The sequence below is a fragment of the Ovis aries genome, chromosome X (assembly GCF_016772045.2).
Source record: "Ovis aries strain OAR_USU_Benz2616 breed Rambouillet chromosome X, ARS-UI_Ramb_v3.0, whole genome shotgun sequence".
NCBI lineage: Eukaryota > Metazoa > Chordata > Mammalia > Artiodactyla > Bovidae > Ovis > Ovis aries.
Window position 1 is genome coordinate 49,600,307 of NC_056080.1, and position 17,495 is coordinate 49,617,801.

The window sequence follows — 17,495 nt, forward strand, 5'->3', positions numbered from 1 at the left end:
CCATTTACATTAAAGGTAATTATTGATAAGTATGATCCCATTACTTTATTGTTTTGGGTTCAAGTTTGTACACCTGCTGGGTATTTCTCTGTCTCTTCATCTTGTTCATATTGTTGTGTTTGGGGTGGCCTTTCTGTATTCTGGCAGTTTGTGGAATTCTCTCTGTTCTGGAGTTTCTTTGCTGTGGGTGGGGTTGTATGGGTGGCTTGTCAAGGTTTCCTGGTTAGGGAAGCTTGTGTTGGTGTTCTGGTGGGTGGAGCTGGATTTCTTCTCTCTGGAGTGCAATGGAGTGTCCAGTAATGAGTTATGAGATGTCAATGGGTTTGGAGTGACTTTGAGCAGCCTGTATATTGAAAGTTAGGGCTGTGTTCCTGCATCACTGGAGAATTTGCGTGGTATGTCTTGCTTTGGAACTTTTTGGCCCTCAGCTGGTGCTTGGTTTCAGTGTAGGTATGAAGGTGTTTGATGAGCTCCTGTCGATTAAAGTTCCCTAGAGTTAGGAGTTCTCTGGTGTTCTCAGGATTTGGACTTAAGCCTCCTGCTTCTGGTTTTCAGTCTTATTTTTGCAGTAGCCTTAAGACTTCTCCATCTATACAGCACCATTGATAAAACATCTAAGTTAAAGATGCAAAGTTTCTCCACAGTGAGGGACACCCAGAGAGGTTCACAGAGTTACATGGAGAAGAGAAGAGAGAGGAGGGAGATAGAGGTGACCAGGAGGAGAAGAAGGGGAATCAAAAGAGGAGAGAGCAAGCTAGCTAGTAATCACTTCCTTATTTGTGCTCCACAGTCTGGACTGCTCAGTGATGTTCATGGAGTTACACAAAGAGAAGAGAGAAGAAGGAGACAGAGGTGGCCAAGAGGATAAAGGAGGAATCAAAAGGAGAGAGACAGATCCAGCCAGTAATCAGTCCCCTAAGTGTTCTCCACCATCCGGAACACAGAAAAAGGTTCACAGAGTTGGGTAGAGAAGAGAAGGGGGAGAGAGGAGATAGAGGCAACCTGGTGGAGAAAAAGGAGAGTCCAAAGGGGGAGAGAGCCGTCAAGCCAGTAATCTTGCTCCCTAGTAAAAATGGGTACTGAAGATTGGGTTTTTAAAGGTACAAAATTGACAACAAATACCAAAAAGCAAAGATTAAAAATCTAGAGTAGAAGTTCGATTTTCAAAACTACAATATTAAAGAAAAAAATCACAAAATTATTATATATATATATATATGAAGTTTGCTTTTAAAAATAAGGTCTCACCTTTTTTCTTTTTTTGCAAAGTAATAGTAGGTTATAAAATGAAAATTAAAGGAGTAATAGAGGACTTAAAAAATAAAGAATGATAGGAAAAATAGTAAAAATATATCTAGGAGTTTCTCTGGTGTTGTTTTGGGCAGTTAGGGGTCAGTTCATTTTCGGATAGTTCCTTGATCTGGCTTATATTTCTCAAGATCTATAGGCCCCTTCCTATGTAGTCGGTACTAACTACAGGGTTTTAATCTATTGCACCTGTCACTTCCAAGGAGGTTCCCTCTGTTTTAGCTTCTGTTTGCTGGTCTGTTCAGTGTCTAATTTCTGCCCTGACTCAAGGGGGTGGTGGTGGTCACATTTTTAGGCTCACTTGTTCAGTCGTACTGTGGGGAAGGAGGGATGCTGCAAGCAAATAACACCAGCACGTGTTCGCAGTTTCTTGGACACACTGGGTTTGTCCCTCCTCATGGTGTGTGTGCTTTCCCTGTCTACACTGCTTAGGCTCTAGGTTGCTCTGCTGGGAACTGTCTGAGGCTGGCCCTGTGTTATATGCACTTCCCAGGTCTAAGCTGCCCAGGTTCAGGTACTCGGGTAGTCCTCTGAGGCGCAGACTCGGTTGGGCCTGCATTTTGTGCCCTTCCCAGGTCCAAGCAGCTCAGGTATTTGGCCAGTGCAGTCACTGCGACTTATTGCCTCCCCCGTCCCTGCTGCTCAGTTTTCTGGGTGTACAACCCAGCGCAACTTCTCAGGCTGATGTTGACCGTCCAGAATCCCAAGAAGTCTTGGTGAGCAATGAAGCCTGCTTGCAGTTTTGTAGATAATGCCTCTCTGGGGCTCTGATTGCCCCCTTCCATCTCTGGCTGCCCTCGCCTGCCTGTCACCGGAGGGGATAGACTGGTGTGCAGCCAGCTAGCACTGCTCAGTCCTTTGTTCTGTGAGTGGGCCTGATGGTGTCTTGGTTAGGGCTTTTCGCGTAGCTCTAGTCAGTCCTTTGTTCTGTGAGTGGGCCTGGTGGTGTCTTAGGTTAGGGCTTTTTGCGTGGTAGCTATTCCACAGTCTGGCTTGCTAGCCCAAGTTAGTTCCCTCAGATTGCCCTCGCAGTATTCAGGCCTGGTCCTTACTCTAAGCAATGCAGCCCACATCTCCCTGCCCAGCACCCGCTTGCTAGTGGCGGATGCAGGCATCTGCACTGCTTCTCCACTGGGGGAGTTACTGTTGGACACATAATCTGTGGGTTTTAATTATTTATTTATTTTTCCTCCCGGTTATGTTGCCCTCTGTGGTTCCAAGGCTCACCACATACTCAGCAGTGAGAGTGTTTCCTGGTGTTTGGAAACTTCTCTCTTTTTAAGACTCCCTTCTTGTGATGGTGCTCCATCCCTACCTCTTTTGTCTCTCTTTTTGTCTTTTATATTTTTGCCTACCTCCTTTCGAAGACAATGGGCTGCTTTTCTGGGTACCTGATGTCCTCTGCTGGCATTCAGAAGTTGTTTTGTGGAGTTTACTCAGCGTTCAAATGTTCTTTTGATGAAATTGTGGGAGAGAAAGTGGTCTCCCTGTCCTATTCCTCCACCATCTTAGGACTGCCCCGATATATATGGAATTTAGAAAGATGGTAACAATGACCCTGTATACAAGGCAGCAAAAGAGACACAGATATAAAGAACAGACTTTTGGACTATGTGGGAGAAGGCAAGGGTGGGATGATTTGAGAAAATGGCATTGAAACTTGTATATTGCTATATGTAAAATAGATAACCAGTACAAATTTGATGCATGAAACAGGGCACTCAAAGCTGGTGCTCTGGGACAACCCAGAGGGATGGGATGGGGAAGGAGGTGGAAGAGCGTTCAGGATGGGTAAACACATGTGTACCCATGGCTGATTCATGTCGAATCACCACAACATTATAAAGAAATTATCCTCCAATTAAAGTTAATTAATTAATTTTTAAAATGGAACAGCAATGCTGGCAGGTAGCTGAAGGTGACAGGCAGTCCCCTCAATAAGAAAAACTCTGTCACAGTGGGGAAATCATCTGGGACCAAAAGGACCTTTCAGGGATCAGAAGAGAATGCAGCAATTCATGTATGGAAGGCAGGACAAAGTACAAAACCCACACATGATCTGTTCCCCAGCTCTGTGCACCCCAGCCTGAATTGTGAGTTGTCTTTTGTAAAAGGGGGCTGGGTGTTATAAAGTGGGGTTTGGAGCACAGAAACAGGGGTGGGACAGCTGTTGACTGTGGAAAGACAGCCTAAAGGGACAAGAGCTCCACAACCAGAATGTCTAAAGAAAAAGCCTGAGATACCATAGAAGCAAATCTTCATTGTTGAGAGGCACAAGGGGCGGAGTCACCATTATAACACCTTTCTCCAACCAGCAGGGGCACAGCTGCCATTATAACCCCTTTCCCCCAACCGCAGTCTTAATCACCCTCTGAGAGCACTGGGAGAGGCTCTTACCTGAGCAGGCTGCTCCCCACATTGGGCCAGAGTCTCCTCTGCCTGTGTGGGCTCCAGGAGCCTGAGTACTTCCCATCCCAAAGCCTCCTTAAGAATCAACCTTGGGAGCCCCTGATATGAGAGTATGCCATTGCTGGCAAGGGCTGAGTGCTAAATCATGGCTTGGAGAATAGAACATGAGAGAGGAACACTGTTGGGTGCATGGATACAACAGAGGGGATTGGATTGAGGGGATTCATGGCCAGGAATACCCCTAGAGGAAGTGTGGTATATCCGGAAACTGAGACACCATTGTTAAGATACTTGTAGGGGGGCAAGGCCATCACCTCTCCCATATGCCAGCTCTTGCTTCTGTAGGCACTGGAAGGGATGCTCCACTGCTGCTGCTGCTGCTAAGTTGCTTCAGTCGTGTCCGACTCTGTGCGACCCCATAGACAGCAGCCCACCAGGCTCCCCCGTCCCCAGGATTCTCCAGGCAAGAACACTGGAGTGGGGTGCCATTCCTTCTCCAATGCATGAAAGTGAAAAGTGAAAGTGAAGTCATTCAGTCATGTCTGACTCTTAGCGACCCCATGGACTGCAGCCCACCAGGCTCCTCCGTCCATGGGATTTTCCAGGCAAGAGTGCTGGAGTGGAGTGCCATTGCCTTCTCTGGGGATGCTCCACACTCTGCCCAAATGCCTGCCTGTCCCCCTGCCACAGGCAACTTGGAGACATACCAATGGTGGCTAGAGTACCCCTCCCCCATCATGAGTGAATAAGTGTGTCCCAAGCTACTGCTGCTTTTGCTCCCTCTCACCTGGGCAAGGAACAGTTGCCTGAGGGTGCTGAACACACAGTGGTAGGGTCAAAAACAACATTGAGCCCCAGGGGCAGTGCAACTAAGGAAGAAGAATGGAAATCTTTCTATGTAGCAGCAAAAGCTGTGGATTCAGAGATCAGGTGGAAAAATTCTGCATCTGAGGAATACCTGAATAGACAATGAATTTTTCAACAATTGAGACCTGTCTAGCCTTCAAAACACTGGACTCTTAAGTACAAGTACATGTGGGAACTGGGCCAGATTAGAGGCTGAATTGATTCCACAGTGCCCACAGCTGGTCCAGAGACCTACTTAGAGATATTGGAGGCCTCCTGGAGAGGTATGGGGTCTAGCTCACTCTGGGAGCAAGGACACTGGCAGGGGACCCAGGAAAATATTCTTATTACTATAATTCTTTAATGTCTCATTTTGCTCAGTTGTTGGTATTGTTGCTTTTATCATTTTTATGTTATTTTAAATTCTAATTTTAATTATTTTTAAATATTTTAAATATATATATGTATTTACTTTTCCATTTTTACTTTTTGTCATTTTGTGGTTTATCTCTTTTGTTTTTATTTTTCATTTGTTACTACTTTTATTGTTTTATGTATACATTTTATCTTTTCTTTGCTTTTTATCATTATTTATTTTTCTGTTTGCTTTATTTACCATTCTTTGTTTTTGAGAAGCTAGGATCCCTGCTTTTCACTAACCTGATTCTCAAACAGGCAGGATTCAGGCATTGGATACTTTCCTTCAATACATAAACATCCTGCACTGAAACTGTTAATAATAGGAAGTTCAGCACCTTAAACTTTAATTTATTGCAGTCACTGTGGCATGTGATTGATTGATTGATTGATTATGCCATACTTGAATGACTTAGTGATTTTCTCTTCTTTCTTCCCATTAAGCTTGAGTTTTGCAATAAGGAGCTTATGATCTGAGGCACAGTCAGCTCCAGGTCTTGTTTTTGCTAGCTGTATAGAGCTTCTCCAGCTGTGGCTGCAAAGGACATAATCAATCTGATTTCAGTATTGATCATCTGATGATGTCCATGGGTAGAGTTGTGTCTTGGGTTGCTGGAAAAGAGTGTTTGCTATGACCAGTGTGTTCTCTTGACAAAACTCTGTTAACCTTTGCCATGCTTTATTTTGTCCTCCAAAACCAAACTTGTTTTTCCAGGTAGCTCTTGGATTCCTACTTTTGTATTCCATTCCACTATGATAAAAAGTACATCTTTTTTGGTGTTAGTTATAGACAGTGTTATAGGTCTTCATAGAAGTGTTCATCTTCAGCACCAATTGTTGCAACATTAACTTGGTTTACCATGTTGTTGAATGTTTTGCCTCAGAAACGAACCAAGATTATTCTATTGTTTTTAAGTTTTATACTCAAGTACTGCATTTTAATATCTTTTGTTGACTATGAGGGTTACTCCATTTCTTCTAAGGGGTTCTTGCCCAAAGTAGCAGATATAATGGTCATTTGAATTAAATTCACCTATTTTTCTCCATTTTAGTTCACTGATTCCTAAGATGTTGATGTTCACTCTTGCCATCTCCTGCTTGACCATATCCAATCTACCATGATTCATGGACCTAACATTCCAAGTTGCTATACAGTACTTTTCTTTACAGCATTGGACTTTAGTCTCACTACCAGACACATCCACAACTGAGCATCATTTCCACTTTGTTTCAGCCTATTCATTCTTTTTGGAGGTATTAGTAAGTGCCCTCCACTTTCCCCCAGTAGCATATTGGACACCTTCTGACCTGGGGGCTTATCTTCCAGTGTCACATTTTCTTGCCTTTCATACTGACCATGTGGTTCTCCAGGCAAGAATACTGGAGTGGGTTGCCCTTTGCTCCTCCACCAGATCCTTTTGTCAGAACATTGTACTATGACCTGTCTGTCTTGGGTGGCCCAGCCTGGCATGGCTCATAGCTTCATTGAACTGTAACAGTCCATTTGCCACAACAAGGCTGTTATCCATGATAGGGAAGAAGAAGGTGTCACAATTTTAAATATCTATGTACCCAACATAGGAGCACCCCCATATATAAAGCAAATGCTAAGAACAACCATACTAGGGTATATTGACAATAACATATGAGAGTAAGTGATTTTTACACTGATGGACAGATCATCTATGTAGAAAATATATAAGAAAATACAAACTTTATATTACAAAATAGACCAAATAGACTTAATTTCCATTTATAGGTTTTTCCACCCCAAAGTGGTAGAATGCACTTTATTCTCAAGTATCCATAGAACATTCTCTAGGATAGATCACATCATGGGTCACAAATCAAGCTTCGGTAAATTGAAGAAAATTGAAATTGTATCAAGCATCTTTTCAGACCACATGCTATGTGATAAGAAATCAATTACAGAAAAAAAAATGTAAAAAACACAAACACATAGAGGTTAAGCAATACACTACTAAATAACCAAGAGATCATTGAAGAAATAAAAGAGGAAATTTAAAAACACCTAGAAAAACAATGTAACTATGATGACCCCAATCCTATGGGATGCATTGAAAGTAGTTCTAAGAAGGAAGTTTATGGCAATTCAATCTTACCTCAAGAAATCATACAGTGTATTAGTCACTCAGTTGTGTACAACTCTTTGTGATCCCATGGACTGTACCCTGACAGGGTCCTCTATCCATGGCATTTCCCAGGCAAGAATACTGGAGTGGGTAGCCATTTCCCTCTCCAGAAGATCTTCCCTACCCCAGGATTGAACCCATGTCTCCTGCACTGCAAGAAGACCCCTTACCATCTCAAATAAACAACCTAACCCTATACCTAAAGTGAATAGAAAAAGAACAAAAAACCAAAAGTCAGTGGAAGGAAAGAAATCATAAAGATAAGAGCAGAAATAAATGAAATAGAAAACAGTATCAAAGATCAGTAAAACTAAAAGCTGGTTCTTTGAGAAGATAAACCAAATTGATAAACCTTTAGCCAGATTCATCAAGAAACAAGTGAAGAGATCAATAAAATTAGAAATGAAAAAGGAAAAGTAACAAATAACATCACAGAAATATAAAAGATCATAAGAGTTCATTGGTAGGACTGATGCTGAAGCTGAGACTCCAATACTTTGGCCACCTGATGCGGCGAGCTGACTCATTGGAAAAGACCCTGATGCTGGGAAAGATTGAGGGCAGGAGGAGAAGGGGATGACAGAGGATGAGATGGTTGGATGGTATCACCAACTCAATGGACATGGGTTTCAGTGGACTCCAGGAGTTGGTGATGGACAGGGAGGCCTTGCATGCTGTGGTTCATGGGGCTGCAAAGAGGCGGACATGACTGAGTGACTGAACTGAACTGAAGAGTCTACTACAAGCAACTATATACCAATAAAATGGAAAACCTGGAAGAAATGGACAAATTTAGAAAAGTACAGCCTTTCAAAAATGAACCAGGAAGAAATAGAAAATATGAACAGATCGATCACAAGTAATGAAATTGAAACTGTGATTAAAAATCTTCCAACCAAGAAAAGTCCATGACTAGAAGACTTCACAGGTGAATTATACCAAACATTTAGAGAAGAACTGACACCTAGCACTCTTAAACTTTTTCAAAAAATTGCAGAGAGACGAACACTCACAAAATCATTCTATGAGGTTACCATCACCCTGATAGCAAAACTGGAAAGAGATATCATAAGAAAAGAAAATTACAGGCCCAAATCACTGGAGAAAATGGAAAAATATTCAACAAAACACTAGTAAATTGAATCCAATGACATATTAAAAGCAGCATGCACCATTATCGAGTGGGATTTATCCCAACAATGCACGGATTCTTTAGTATACACAAACTATTCAATATGACACATTATGTTAACAAATTGAAGAATACATACCATATGATCATCTTAGTAGATATAGAAAATTGTTTAGTTAAAATTCAACGTCCATTTATGATAACTCTTCAGTAAGTAGGCATAGAGGGAAGATCATAAAGTCCACATATCACAGACTAACAGTGAACATTATTCTTCATGGTGAAAAGCTTAAAGCATTTCCTCTAAGATCAGGAAGAAGACAAAGATGTCCAGTCTTGCCACTATTATTCAACATAGTTTTGGAATTTATAGCCATAGCAGTCAGAGAAGAAAAATAAAAGGAGTCCAAGTTGGAAAAGAAGAAGAAAACTCTCATTATTTGCAGATGACATGATACTGTACGTAGAGAACCCTGAAGATGCCTCCAGAAAATTACTAGACTAAGCAATGAATTTAATAAAGTCACAGGATACAAAATTAATACACAAAAGTCTCTTGCATTCCTCTACATCAACAATGAAAGCTCAGAAAGAGAAATTATGGAAATAATCCCATTTAGCATCACAACAAAAATAATAAAATACTTAGACATACACCTACCTAAGAATATTATTAGATACTGATGAAAAGAAGTCAAAGGTGACACAAATCAATGGAGAGATATATCATGTTCTTAGATTGGAAAGATCAATATTGTGAAAATGAGTAAACTACCCAGAACAATCTACAGATTCAGCTCAATCCCTATTAAGTTACTAATGGCATTTTTCACATAATTAGAACAAAAAAATTTTCAATTTGTATGAAAACACAAAAAGACCTTGAATGGCCAAAGGAATCTTGAGAAAGAAAAACAGAGCTGGAGGAATCAAGCTCCCTGATTTCAGAGTATACCATAAAGCAACATAAATCGAGACAGTATGGTACTGATACAAAAACAGAAATATAGATCAATGGAACAGTATAGAAGCCTGGAGATAAACCCATGCATGTATGGTCATCTTAGATTAGATGTGGCAAAAGAAGGCAAAAATATACAGTGGAGAAAAGACAGCCTCTTCAGTAAGTGGTGATGGGAAAACTGGACAGATACATGTAAAAGAACAAAATTACAATACTTCCTAACACCATACACAAAAAGAAACTCAAAATAGATTGAAGACCTAAATGTAAGGTTGGACATCATAAAATTCTTAGAGGAAAACAAAAGAAATACACTCTGTGCCATAAATTGCAGTAAGATCTTTTTTTGACCCACACACCTCTTACAGTAATGAAAATAAAAACAAATGGAACACAATTAAACTTAAAAGGTTTTGCACCACAAAGGAAACCATAAACAATACAAAAACACATAGCATATTGAAAAGCAGAGACATTACTTTGCCAACAAAGGTCCGTCTAGTCAAGGGTATGGTTTTCCCAGTAGTCATGTATGGATGTGAGACTTGGACTGTGAAGAAAGCTGAGCACCAAAGAACTGATTCTTTTGCACTGTGGTGTTGGAGAAGACTCTTGAGAGTCCCTTGGACTGCAAGGAGATCCAACCAGTCCATTCTGAAGGAGATCAGCCCTGGGATTTCTTTTGGAAGGACTGATGCTAAAGCTGAAACTCCAGTATTTTGGCCACCTCATGTGAAGAGTTTACTCATTGGAGAAGACTCTGGTGCTGGGAGGGATTGGGGGCAGGAGGAGAAGGGGACGACAGAGGATGAGATGGCTGGATGGCATCACCGACTCGATGGACATGAGTCAGTGAACTCCGGGATTTGGTGATGGACAGGGAGGCCTGGTGTGCTGCGATTCATGGGGTCACAAAGAGTCGGACATGACTGAGCAACTGATCCGAACTGAACTGAAGGTTGGTCATAACTTTTCTTACAAGGAGAAAGCATCTTTTGATTTCATGGCTGCAATCACCATCTGCAGTAATTTTGGAGCCCCTAAAAATAAAGTGTGTCACTGTTTCCATTGTTTCCCCATCTATTTGCCATGAAGGGATGGGACCAGATGCCATGATTTTATTTCTCTGAATGTTGAATTTTAAGCCAACTTTTCCACTTTCTTCTTTCACATTCATCAAGAGACTCTTTAGTTCCTCTTTGCTTTCTGTCATAAGTATTGTGTCATCTGCATATATTAGATTATTGATATTTCTCCCAGAAATCTTGACTCCAGCTTGTGCTTCATCTAGTCCATCATTTCTCATGATGTACTCTGCATATAAGTTAAATAAGCAGGGTGACAATATACAGCCTTGACATACTCCTTTCCCAATTTGGAACCAGTCTGTTGTTCCATCTCCAGTTCTCACTGTTGCTTCCTGACTTGTATACAGATTTCTCAGGAGGAAGGTCAGGTGGTCTGGTATTCCCACCTCTTGAAGAATTTTCCACAGTTTGTTGTGATCCACAGTCAAAGGCTTTGGCATTGTCAATAAAGCAGAAGTAGATGTTTTCCTGGAACTCTGTGACTTTTTTTGATGATCCAATGGATGTTGGCAATTTGATCTGTGGTTCCTCTGCCTTTTCTAAGTCCAGCTTGAACATCTGGAAATTCATGTTTCATGTACTGCTGAAGCCTGTCTTGGAGAGTTTTGAGCATAACTTTCTAGCATGTGAGATGATTGCAATTGTGTGGTATTTTGAGCATTCTTTGGCATTGCCTTTCTTTGGGATTGGAATGAAAACTGACATATTCCACTCCTGTGGTCACTCCTGAGGTTTCCAAATTGGCTGGCATATTGAATGCAGCACGTTCATGGCATCATCTTTTAGGATTTGAAATAGCTCAACTGGAATTCCATCACCTTTACTTGCTTTGCTCATAGTAATGCTTCCTAAGGCCCACGTGACTGCATTCAAGGATGTCTGGCTCTAGGTGAGTGATCACACCATTGTGATTATCTGGGTCGTGAACACCTTTTTTGTACGATTCTTCTGTGTATTCTTGCCACCTCTTCTTAATATCTTCTGTTTTTGTTAGGTCCATACCATTTCTGTCCTTTATCGAGCCCATCTTTGCATGAAACATTCCCTTGGTATCTCTGATTCTCTTGAAGAGATCTCTAGTCTTTCCCATTCTATTGCTTTACTCTATTTCTTCGCATTGATCACTGAGGAAGGCTTTCTTATCTCTCCTTGCTATTTTTTGGAACTCTGCATTCAGATGGTTATATCTTTCATTTTCTCATTTGCCTTTCACTTCTCTTCTTTTCTCAGCTATTTGTAAGTCCTACTCAGACAACTAGTTTGCCTTTTTGCATTTCTTTTTTCTTGTGGATGGTCTTGATCAGTGCCTCCTGTACAATGTCACAAACCTCCATCCATAGTTCTTCAGGCACTCTATCTATTTGAATCTATTTGTCTCTTCCACTGTATAATCATAAGGGATTTGATTTAGGTCATACCTGAATGGTCTAGTCGTTTTCCCTAATTTCCTCAATTTAAGTTTGAATTTGGTAACAAGGAGTTCATGATCTGACCAGAGTCTGCTCCTGGTCCTATTCTTACTGACTGTATAGAGCTTCTCCATCTTTGGCTGCAAAGAATACAATCAATCTGATTTTGGTATTGACCATCTGGTGATGTCCATTTGTAGTCTTCTCTTGTGTTGTTGGAAGAGACGTTTGCTATGACCAGTGCATTCTCTTGGCAAAACTCTATTACCCTTTGCCCTGAGTACTCCAAGGCCAAAGATGCCTGTTACTCCAGGTATTTTGTGACTTCCTACTTTTGCATTCCATTCCCCTATACTGAAAAGCACATATTTTACGCCTTGGAAATGAACAGAGATCATTCTGTCGTTTTTGAGATTGCATCCACGTACTGCATGTCAGACTCTTTTGTTGACTATGATGGCTACTCCATTGCTTCTAAGGGATTTTTGCCCACAGTAGTAGATTTAATGGCCATCTGAGTTAAATTCACCGATTCCAGTCCATTTTAGTTAGCTGATTCCTAAAATGTTGATGTTTACTCTTGCCATCTCCTTTTTGACCACTTCCAGTTTGCCTTGATTCACGGACTTAACATTCTAGGTTCCTATGCAATATTGCTCTTTACAGCATCAGACTTTACTTCCATCACCAGTCACAGCCACAACTGCATGTTGTTTTTGCTTCAGCTCTCTCTCTTCATTCTTTCTGGAGTTATTTCTCCACTGATCTCAGTAGCATGTTGAGCACCAACCAACCTATGGAGTTCATCTTTCAGTGTCCTATCTTTTGCCTTTTCATACCATTCATCGGGTTCTCAAGGCAAGAATATTAGTTTTCCATTCCCTTCTCTAGTACCAAATTTTTTCATAACTCTCCACCATGACCCGTCTATCTTGGGTAACCCTACACAACATGGATCATAGTTTCATAGAGTTAGACAAGGCAGCCCTGTCTAACTCAATGAAACTAAGCCATGCTCACGGGGTAACCTAAGACGGGCAGGTCATGGTGGAGAGGTCTGACAGAATGTGGTCCACTGGAGAAGGGAATGGCAAACCACTTTAGTATTCTTGCCTTGAGAACCCCATGAACAGTATGAAAAGGCAAAATGATAGGATACAGAAAGAGGTACTTCCCAGGTCATTAGGTGCCCAATATGCTACTGGAGATCAGTGGAGAAATAACTGGAGAAAGAATGAAGGGATGGAGCCAAAGCAAAAACAATACCCAGCTGTGGATGTGACTGGTGATAGAAGCAAAGTCTGATACTGTAAAGAGCAATATTACATACGAACCTGGAATGTCAGGTCCATGAATCAAGGCAAATTGGAAGTAGTCAAAAAGGAGATGGAAAGAGTGAATGTCGACATTCTAGGAATCAGCAAACTAAAATGGACTGGAATGGGTGAATTTAACTCAGATGACCATTATATCTACTACTGTGGGCAGGAATCCCTCAGAAGAAATGGAGTAGCCATCATGGTCAACAAAAGAGTCCAAAATGCAGTACTTGGATGCAATCTCAAAAACAACAGAATGACCTCTGTTTGTCTCCAAGGCAAATCATTCAGTATCACAGTAATCCAAGTCTATGCCCTAACCAGTAATGCTGAAGAAGCTGAAGTTGAACGGTTCTATGAAGACCTACAAGACCTTTTAGAACTAACACCCAAAAAAGATGTCCTTTTCATTATAGGGGACTGGAATGCAAAAGTAGGAAGTCAAGAAACACCTGGAGTAACAGGCAAATTTGGCCTTGGAATGTGGAATGAAGCAGGGCAAAGGCTAATAGACTTTTGCCAAGAAAATGCTCTAATCATAGCAAACACCCTCTTCCAACAACACAAGAGAAGACTCTACACATGGACATCACCAGATGGTCAACACCGAAATCAGACTGATTATATTCTCTGCAGCAAAAGATGCAGAAGCTCTATACAGTCAACAAAAACAAGACCAGGAGCTGACTGTGGCTCAGATCATGAACTCCTTATTACCAAATTCAGACTTAAATTGAAGAAAGTAGGGAAAACCGCTAGACCATTCAGGCATGATCTAAATCAAATCCCTTATGATTATACAGTGGAAGTGAGAAATAGATTTAAGTGCCTAGATCTGATAGTTAGAGTGCCTGATGAACTATGGAATGAGGTTTGTGACATTGTACAGGAGACAGGGATCAAGACCATCCCCATGGAAAAGAAATGCAAAAAAGCAAAATGGCTGTCTGGGGAGGCCTTACAAATAGCTGTGAAAAGAAGAGAGGCGAAAAGCAAAGGAGAAAAGGAAAGATAGAAGCATCTGAATGCAGACTTCCAAAGAATAGCAAGAAGAGATAAGGAAGCCTTCTTCAGCGATCAATGCAAAAAAATAGAGGGAAACAACAGAATGGGAAAGACCAGAGATCTCTTCAAGAAAATTAGAGATACCAAGGGAACATTTCATGCAAAGATGGGCTCGATAAAGGACAGAAATGGTATGGACCTAACAGAAGCAGAAGATATTAAGAAGAGGTGGCAAGAATACACAGAAGAACTGTACAAAAAAGATCTTCACGACCAAGATAATCACGATGGTGTGATCACTCACGTGGAGCCAGACATCCTGGAATGTGAAGTCAGGTGAGCCTTAGAAAGCATCACTGTGAGCAAAGCTAGTGGAGGTGATGGAATTCCAGTTGAGCTATTTCAAATCCTGAAAGATGATGCTGTGAAAGTGCTGCACTCAATATGCCAGCAAATTTGGAAAACTCAGCAGTGGCCATAGGACTGGAAAAGGCCAGTTTTCATTCCAATCCCAAAGAAAAGCAATGCCAAAGAATGCTCAAACTACCGCACAATTGCACTCATCTCACACGCTAGTAAAGTGATGTTCAAAATTCTCCAAGCCTGGCTTCAGCAATACGTGAACCGTGAACTTCCTGATGTTCAAGCTGGTTTTAGAATAGGCAGAGGAACCAGAGATCAAATTGCAAACAACAGCTGGATCATCAAAAAAGCAAGAGAATTCCATAAAAACATTGATTTCTGCTTTATTGACTATGCCAAAGCCTTTGACTGTGTGGATCACAATCAACTGTGGAAAGTTCTGAGAGAGATGAGAATACCAGACCACCTGACGTGCCTCTTGAGAAATCTATATGCAGGTCAGGAAGCAACAGTTAGAACTGGACGTGGAACAACAGACTGGTTCCAAATAGGAAAAGGAGTACATCAAGGCTGTATATTTTCACCCTGCTTATTTAACTTCTATGCAGAGTACATCATGAGAAATGCTGGACTGGAAGAGGCACAAGCTGGAATCAAGATTGCCGGGACAAATATCAATCACCTCAGACATGCAGATGACACCACCCTTATGGCAGAAATGAAGAGGAACTAAAAAGCCTCTTGATGAAAGTGAAAGAGGAGAGTGAAAAACTTGGCTTAAAGCTCAACATTCAGAAAACAAAGATCATGGCATACGGTCTCATCACTCCATGGGAAATAAATGGGGAAACAGTGGAAACAGTGTCAGATTTTATTTTGGGGGGCTCCAAAATCATTGCAGATGGTGACTGCAGTCATGAAATTAAAAGACGCTTATTCCTTGGAAGGAAAGTTATGACCAACCTAGACAGCATATTCAAAAGCAGAGACATTACTTTGCCAAGAAAGGTCCGTCTAGTCAAGGCTATGGTTTTTCCTGTAGTCATGTATGGATGTGAAAGTTGGACTGTGAAGAAAGCTGAGCACCAAAGAATTGATGCTTTTGAACTGTGGTGTTGGAGAAGACTCTTGAGATTCCTTTGGACTGCAAGGAGATCCATCCAGTCCATTCTAAAGGAGATCAGTGCTGGGTGTTTTTCGGAAGGATTGATGCTAAAGCTGAAATTCCAGTACTTTGGCCATCTCATATGAAGAGTTGACTCATTGGAAAAGACTCTGATGCTGGGAGGGATTGGTGGCAGCAGGAGAAGGGGACGACAGAGGAAGAGATTGCTAGATGGCTTCACTGACTCAATGGACGTTAGTTTGAGTGAACTACAGGAATTGGTGATGGACAGGGAGCTTGGCGTGCTGCCATTCATGGGGTCACAAGGAGTTGGACATGACTGAGTGACTGAATTGAACTGAACTGAATGAAGATAATGCAACCTCCTTCAAAATGTCCCATGCATGCACTGCTATCCTCAGTGCCCCTAACCCAGCAACAGGCCACCGCCGACCCACAGGTCCATTGGAGACTCCTGGACACTTGCAGGCAAGTCTAAATACCCTAATCCTAAGTATTTGGGGGTACAGAAATGAATAAGGCACAGTTTCTGCCAGTAGGCAGCTCAAGTTCTGGTTAGAAAGCTGTAAATAACTCATTTCATTATAACTTTAAAAGCAAAATGTAGAAAGTTGTAGCAGGTGCTCTGGGAATTCCCATAAAAGGGTGGGTGCAATGAGTTAATGAGATCGATATTATTATCCCAGATTTTCATATGAATAAATTGAGGCTTAAAGAGGTTAAGCAACTTGCACTTTACCTCACAATGCCATGATTGAGCAGGAGACTAGAACCAATATCTTTTGAATACAAATATAGTACATTTGTCTTTGTTTTGTGTGTGTGTCTATAGAAAAGTTGCTATTGGCAGAAAAGCAGTGTCCAGGTGGTCAAAAAAAAAAAAAAAGGTAAGTGTAGTATTAGTGGGGTAATAGTTAAAGATTTTGCATGTTTTACCCTTGAGAAATAGCTGTTGTTCTTAGGAACTCAGAATGAGACTGGAAATAGGAAAAGCTGAGGCTTAGGGCAGAGTTCCTTAGTTAAAAAGGTACAATGTAAGCCTCTCCTTATCTCACCTCTTATTGACAGATCTTTTTAGGGCTCTGCTAGAGTTTTAGGCCTCATTAACTGCATGCTGTATATTAGCCAGATCTCTATAAGCACTGCAGTGTCAATGGAATATATCATAAACATAGCTTTAGATAATTCAGATCTCAGCATAATATTTTTAATATGACTATTGAAATGTGACTTAGTCTCTCTACTGCCTACTGTTGATGTAGAAAATACATTCAAATGGAAATTGAACAATTTTTTTAAATGCTCACTCTTTACTAGCACAAGTTAAGTATTCCTTTTTGAACAATTTTGCAACACACCCTTGCAAACTGCACTGTGAATCCGTAAGTTTGGATCACCAACCTGAGACCAATCAACTGAGAGGTGTCTAAAGTTGGTAGTCTAAGTTAGATGGAATTGTGAAACTAAATGGTACTTAATGTATACTGTTTGCTTGGGAAAAAGAGAGTTGTTTTGTTAGCTGAATATTATGTCTTAAAGTGTTTTCCAAGAAGTTGATTTTAGAACATCACATGGAATTTATACATACCAAACCCTCTTATTTTGAAATAAAGAGATCTAAAAATGTATTACTAGAAAAACTGATTGTAATTTCAAAAATGCTGAATCAATGTTTGAAGAATATTGGTTTTGGTGGGAAACCAAGTAGTTACTTTGCCTGTGTTACACACATGTCTGCATTTAGTATGGCAGTAACATTTCCTGGAACTTCATTTAAGAATCGTGGTAATTATACCTCAACTAAGTTCACTTAATGAACATTTGAGAATTATCATTTCCTAGGAACTGTTTTAGGTACGTTAGGATGTAACAGGGAATAAGACAAAGTCCTTATCTTCAGGAAAGTCACATTTTAGTGTGACAGACAAAACACAAACCAGTGAACAAAAAAGGTTT